Genomic DNA, 7,650 nt, shown 5'->3' on the forward strand with positions numbered 1-7,650 from the left:
GGCTCACTTCCCACTTTCTGATTGGTCATTTTTGGGGGGCGGGGCCGTAGGGTGGTGGCTCGAGGTCACGAGGCTGAAAGAAGAGGTAGTGTGTGGAGGTTGTGGAATTGCTGCCAGGTGGCCCTTTGGCTCAGGAGGATTCTGAAAGCTGTGCAAATCGTTAGAGAACACTTCAGGAACCCCATACTACAGTGTTCTGCTGACTATATTCCAGCTTTAAGAAAGCCTGGGTAAGAGGCCTTTACCTTAGAGCTGAACCTTTATCTGCACAAAAGAACTTGGATTCTTTCTGGAAGTGGACAGGGGAGTTAATAAGACAGAAAAATGGGAAAGGTCCGCCTAGTTTTGTGTTAGTTCCGAGAATCTAGGGGTAGAACCACTTAGTTATTTCAGGATCCTTTGGAAACATCGTTCTAGAGAGAGCTGGATTTTAGAAGCAATACTGAATAACCTTTCCACATTTGGAAATTGTTAAAAACAGGCATACATTTAAGTTTCAAAAGGTCGATATTACAATTGACAAAATAATGTGCTTAAAGCTTTTAGCCAAACCTATAGAGCAAACAAATGGCAAGTCAGATCTAAAGCCTTTCTAAACCAATAGAACAAATATCTACTTCTCAATTAGATACACAGAAATGTCCTAAATCTGTCATTTTCTGAGGGTCAGGCACTGTACTAAAATTCCAAAAGGTAGGCAGTTTTCCGTGTAACAGAAGAGAAGGCAGATTCAAGTGGTTAAGTAATTTGGGAAGCTCCTTGAGCTAGTTAGTGGTAGAGCTGGGGTTTTAACCTTGGTATCTGATTTGAGCTGTGTTGCTAAGCATTTGGCCTGTCAGCCCCTGCCACCTGAGAATTTCTGACATGACCATATATGGACAAGAAGGCCTACAGCATTGAATATACCCAGCCTGGGATTCTCACAGAGGCACTGAGGGAAAGTAGTCTTCCCCAGCAGTACCTATCCCTAAGTCTGGAGCTTGATGACATCTGCATTTTACAACCCAGCCTCTTAATACAAACTGCCTTCTTAAAGGGAAATAGGCCTTTTGTTTGTTCTTCCTAAGCTAACCTACAAAATTGAAATAGTTATTTTAAAATTTTCTGTTCATTAAATTAATGCATTGTTAAGTTTTGGAAAAAAGGAAAAGAAAATACTCTTTACTCTACAACCAAGTATAAGAACTACTTACTTTTTTGGTATACTGTGTAGTCTTGGATATACTTCATACATAAATTGTGTCTGTGCTTTCAGCCATAGTCATTGTCGTCTATAATAATCTTCCCCATTCTTTCTCATGGGCAAATCTTTTTCACGTGATTTGTGAAATCTTCCTTGATTCCCGGCCCCCCTCCCCACCCTGGCCGTATCCTTATAGCGTTCACGTTGTGTTATAATCATTTACTTATTTGTCTTTTAAATTGAGTTTCTAGGAGCAAGCTAAGGTTCTAGAACTTTTGGAATAAACCAAGAGAGAGAAGGGACCAGAATGTCATATGCACAGTGTGTGACTTGGGTTTCATCCATGGTAAAATTTCTGCAGATCAGCAGAGAAATGAGAAATATAATACACACACACACACACATATATACACACACAAACACACACACATATATAGTGAGTTTTTTATTTATTCAAATTTATTCATTCTAAAATATTAGGCTTTATTTTGAAATTGTCCATTCTATTTTTTTTTTTAATGTGATGGTAGTTATAGAGTAGTTGTTTTCTAAATGTTCTTACTGTGGAGAATAAAAAGTTGGTAATTTTATTTGCTCCCATTTAGTTTATTTTTATTTCTGAAATTGTTCTTGACCCATGAAATTCAAGTCTGGTATCACTGAGACAGGGAATGGCCACTGATTTCAGCAACCATGATGTTGGAGTAGTCCTAATCTACTTGCTTTACTTACTATAGGTATTCTCTGTATTATTCCTGGATATGACTTAGCCTAAGGGTGGATCTGAGCTTGATAGTGTTTGAAAAAATAAGAAATGGTAATAAGTAGCAGATAATACTAGGGTCAAAAGCAAGCTGTTAGTCATTTTTGATGCAATTTACACAGATGAAATGAAGTTTATTCGTTACTGTATCACCTAAAAATAGGTGAAATTTTGCCATCCATAGAGGATATGTTTGAATTAGTTTGACTTAAAATTATAGGTTAACAAAATTCATTTTGAGGGATTCTGGGAGGTGGGCACTGTTAACCCCTTGGCATGTATCACCATATCTCTTTATGTACATATGTCTGTGATGGTTTTAAAATATGGCTCCAACTTCTATACTCTTCCCATAAAAATACAGAATCTGTATTCCCTTCCCTTAAATATGAGTGGGTGTGGCTGATTTGACCAATAGAGTATAGTGAAAATGATCATAGTCACCATATGACTTCAGAGGCTAGGTCGTAAAAGGCTATGCAACTCCACCTTGTCTGTTGGAACACTTGCTTTTGGAACTCTTGGCCATCATGTAAGAAATCTGACTGCCCGATGCTGGTGTGCTGTGAAAAGCCCAGCACACATCAGAAGGCCCCTTGAAGGTATCCTGATTGACTGCCACAGCTGAGCCCAGCCCTCCTGGTTAGCCCAGCCCAGGTGCCTGTCATGTGAGTGGAAAAGCAGATTCTAACTCCCAGCCATTTGAATCAACCAGCAGCATTTTGAATCTTCCAAGCTGAGGTGCTAGGCTTATGGACCAGAGAAAACCATTGCAGCTCTGTCTTATCCTATTTCCTGACCTGAAGAATCCATGAACTCAAGAGAATTAGAATATATGACACAAATTGGAAGAAAAATTTATGAAAGACACATCTGAGAAAAGACTGTTTCCAAAATATACAGAGAACTCTTAAAATGCAACAACACTGAAATAAAAACTTGATTGCAAAAGAATGGACCAAAAACTTTAATCAAACTCACCCCAAAATACATCCAGATGTCAAATAACCATATGAAAAGATACTCTATATCACATGTCATCAGGAAAATACAAATTAAAACAACAATGACATACCTCTGTGCCCCTATTAAAATGGCCAAAATCCAGAACTGTCAACACCAAGTGCTGGTGAGGATTTTGCCAGTGAATGAACTCTGACACAATGCTGGTGGGAACGTGAAATGGTACAGCTATTTTGGAAGACAGTACATACTCCAGGAATCATACTCCTTACTGTTTACCCAATGATAGCTGAATTCTTATGTCTGCAAAAAAATCACTTCTGTACATGGATGTTTATAGCACCTTTATTCATAATTGCAGAAACTTGGAAGCAAGCAAGATGTTCTTCAGTAGATAAAGAGGTTAGTAAACCATGGTATGTTCAGACCATGGAATATTATTTAGCACTGAAAGTAATTGAGTTATCAAGCAAAGACAACACATGAAGAAATCTTAAATGCTTATTACTAAGTGAAAGAAGCCAATCTGCAAAGGCTACATACTGTATGATTCCAACTATATGACATCTTGGAAAAGGCAAAACTATGGAGACAGTAAAGAGATCAGTGGTTGCCAGATGGGAGCAGGGGAAAGCTGAATAGGCAGAACAGAGGATTTTTATGACAGTGAAATTATTCTATATGATATAATGATGAATATATGTCATTATAATTTTGTCCAAACCCAGAATTTACAACACCAAGAGTGAACTCTAAGGTAACCTATGGACTTTGGATGACTGTGATGTGTCAATGTAGGTTCATCTTTGATGAAAAACGTACCCTTCAGGTGAATGACGATGATAAGGGGGGAGGCCGTGCATGTATGGGAGTGTATGGGAACTCACTGTACATTTCTTTCAGTTTTATTGTAAGCCTAAAACTACTCTAAGAAAATAAAGTTAAAAAAAAATCGATGAGCATAATGAAATAGTTGTTTAATCTCATGGAATTTAGAGTTGTTTGTTATGCAGTTGTTCCAATGAATTGATAACTGAAACATGTCTTTTGTCTATGTATGTATTCTCTACCTAATTTGAAAGAGGCTTCTTGCTTAAGGTGATTTGTCTTTATTTATTTATTTATTTATTTTGCTTAGAGCTGACTTTAAGCCTAGATAAATTGCCTCGGTTTTTTTTCTCTTTTAGGAATATGTTGCCTTCAGAGTCTGACATTGTGCCAATCAGTTAAAGAATTAAGTGAGTTTTAGATTTTTTTAATGATTTTTATTTTTTCCATTATAGCTTGTTTACAGTGTTCTGTCAATTTTCTACTATACAGCAAAGTGACCCAGTCACATATATGTATATACATTCTTTTTCGCACATTATCCTCCATCATCTCCATCATAAGTGACTAGATAGGAGTTCCTTTGTGGCACACCAGAAACGCATCTGACCAGTAACCATGAGGATGCGGGTTCGATTCCTGGCCTTGCTCAGTGGGTCGGGGATCTGGCATTGCCATGAGCTGTGGTATAGGCCAGCAGCTGTAGCTCTGATTCAACCCCTAGCCTGGGAACATCCATATGCTGTGGGTGTGGCCCTAAAAAAAATATATATATATGTATATATATAAATTTTTAAAAAAAGTGCCTAGATATAGTTCCCAGTGCTATACAGCAGGATGTCATTGCTTATTCATTCCAAAGGCAATAGTTTGCATCTGTTAACCCCAGATTCCCAATCCCAGTTTTAGATTTAAAGGTTGCAAAAATGCTGGGAAGAGCTCCTAGCAGAGCTTAAAAGTGTGCTTACTTCTGGGAGTTCCCGTCGTGGCGCAGTGGTTAACGAATCCGACTAGGAACCATGAGGTTGCGGGTTCGGTCCCTGCCCTTGCTCAGTGGGTTAACGATCCGGCGTTGCCGTGAGCTGTGATGTAGGTTGCAGACGCGGCTCGGATCCCGCGTTGCTGTGGCTCTGGCGTAGGCTGGCGGCTACAGCTCCGATTCGACCTCTAGCCTGGAAACCTCCATATACCGCGGGAGGGGCCCAAGAAATGCGTTGCCGTGAGCTGTGATGTAGGTTGCAGACGCGGCTCGGATCCCGCGTTGCTGTGGCTCTGGCGTAGGCTGGCGGCTACAGCTCCGATTCGACCTCTAGCCTGGAAACCTCCATATACCGCGGGAGGGGCCCAAGAAATGGCAAAAAGACCAAAAAAAAAAAAAAAAAAGTGTGCTTACTTTTGTAGTGTGTCATTTTCTTTCCTTGCCCCAAATGGAAGGAAAATGGTTTACTATGTACCAAATGAGAGGGAAGAAGAGCAAAGTGGTACAGGCTGTAATATCTAACTTTCAAGGCTGAACTTTGAGTTTTTTTGTCCTTTAAGTTTCAGCTTTACCTATCACATCTTTCAGGCTGCATTTTAAGCTTTGTTTTTATTATTTTTATTTTTTTAATTAAAAATTTTTTTTCTTTTATGGCCACATCTGCAGCATATGAAGTTCCCAGGCAAGGGGCCAAATCAGCTCCTATGCCACAGCCATGGCAATGCCAGATCCAAGCTGCATCTGCCAAGTATGCTGTAGCTTGTTGCAGTGCCCTATCCTTAACCCACTGAGCGAGGCCAGAGATTGAACCCACATCCTTTTTGACACTACCTAAGATTCTTAACCTGCTGAACCAATGGGTTACAATGGGAACTCCTTATTTTTTATTTTTTAATTTTTTGGAGGGGAGCCACCACATGGAGCAGCTTGATGTGGGGTTTCAGTTCCCAGACCAGGGACTGAACCCAGGCCGCAGCGGTGAAACTGCTGAAAGTGCTGAATCCTAAACACTAGACCACCAGGGAACTCCCCTAAGCTTTGTTGAAGACACCATGGTTTATTGACCTCTGCCTCACCTATACCTCCCTATCTACGTAACAGATAAAGCTGTAGATACTTGTGTGTGTCACCATATTTGTGTATATCTCCACATCTTTATATATATTCTGCCTTGTCTTAAGGAGACTCCTCTGAAGTATTTTTTCGTAGATAAATATTGTAGTTGCATTTATAAATTTTGTTAAGTGTAATAAGTATATCAAATATGAAAATATTTAATATATGTTGAAATAAAAGTGAATTACAATTTTTAAGAGCATTCAATGTCATTTTATTCCTTTTGTTCAGTGAGTCTGATGATTCAGAGCAAACTATGGCCCACAACCCAGTTCTGGTCTGAAGACTGGTTCTCTATGGCCCAAGAAGAAAGTTTACATTGCTGTTTTTATTGTGGTAAAATATACATAACATAAACGTACCATTTTAACTTTTCGTAAGTGTGCAATTCAGTGACTTAAGTACATTCATATTGTGCAGCTGTCACCACTATCCAGCTCTGGAACTTTTTCATCATCCCAGACTGAATCTCTATACTCAGTAAACACTAACTCTCCACTCCCCTTTCCTCCCAGCCCCTAGTAACCTCTATTCTACTTTCTTCCTCTGAATTTGACTATTCTAGATACTTTATGTAAGTGGGGTCATACAATATTTGTTCTTTTGTATCTGGCTTATTTCACGTGTTTTCAGGGTTCATCCGTGTTGTAGCATTCTCAGGATTTCCTTCATTTTAAAGGCTGAATGATGTTCCATTGTATGTATAAACCACGTTTTGTTTTTCCATTCATCTTGTGGATAGACAGTTGGGTTCTTTCCATCTTTTGCCTATTTCAGATAATGCTACTGTGAATATTAGTTTCTACCTTTTGCTCATTGTGAATTATGCTTCCGTGAACATTGTTCTGTGATCCTGGAGGATGAGGTATGGTTGTGATCTTCCATTACTTTTGACCTTGACCAGGGAACCCTCCTTCCTATGCCCTAGTGGTGTCCAGTGCTGCTTAATACATTGGGATACAGGGGAAGTGGAGGGTTGTTAATTCAGCAGGGACAGAGTTTCAGTTTTGCAAGATGTAGGGAGACCTGGGTATTGGTTGACAACAAGTGAATTTACTCCTTTTTATTTGGCTTTTACATTTTTAGAGTGGTAAAAAAATTCAAAGAATATTTAAAAATATTCACTATCTTGTCTTTTACAGAAAAAGTCTGCCAATCCCTAATTTAGAATAAATTTAAAAAATTTTATAAAGGGCTATTATGAAGTTGCTAAATGAATCTCAATGTAATGTTCCCTCATTTCTTCAGTAGGAACGTATTTAAATTTCAGCAGACTTTCTCACACTAAGTATTTGGAGAACTCTAGCGGTTCAGTCCCCAAACCAATGAAAATTTGTTTTGTTTTATTAGGATTCACTGATTTAAAAGCAAGATACATCCATTTAAAAGGGATCCTGTAGTCAATTCAGAGTAAATAGGGCACAATAGTTCTTTTCTTTAGAGTCAGGATCACATGTGAGGAAGGGCCCTGCCATGTATAATTACGTATGCAGAAATTGGAGATGCTGTCATTGCTACTTTTTTTTTTTTTTTTTTTTTTGGTCTTTTTAGGGCCACACCAACGGCATATTGAGGTTTGCAGGCTAGGGGTTGAATCAGAGCTGTAGCTGCCTGCCTATACCACAGCCACAGCAGTGCCAGACCCAAGCCACGTCTGCAACCTACACCACAGCTCACAGCAATGCCGGATCTTTAACCCACTGAACGAGGCCAGGGATTGAACCTGTATCTTCATGGTTGCCAGTCAGATTCATTTCCACTGAGCCATGATGGGAACTCCCTGTCATTTCTACTTTTAGTCTGCTTTTCTGATTCTAC

The 7,650-nt window shown here is 39.2% G+C and overlaps 1 long non-coding RNA gene across 1 annotated transcript; it reads left to right on the forward strand.

Annotated features, from left to right (window-relative positions):
• On the forward strand, positions 65-7,344 carry LOC110262145. Its single transcript, XR_002346744.1, has 3 exons — positions 65-230; positions 4,097-4,147; positions 6,064-7,344. It is a non-coding gene; the product is annotated as an uncharacterized LOC110262145 (long non-coding RNA).

This window comes from Sus scrofa, chromosome 8 (assembly GCF_000003025.6).
Source record: "Sus scrofa isolate TJ Tabasco breed Duroc chromosome 8, Sscrofa11.1, whole genome shotgun sequence".
In the NCBI taxonomy this organism is placed as follows: domain Eukaryota; kingdom Metazoa; phylum Chordata; class Mammalia; order Artiodactyla; family Suidae; genus Sus; species Sus scrofa.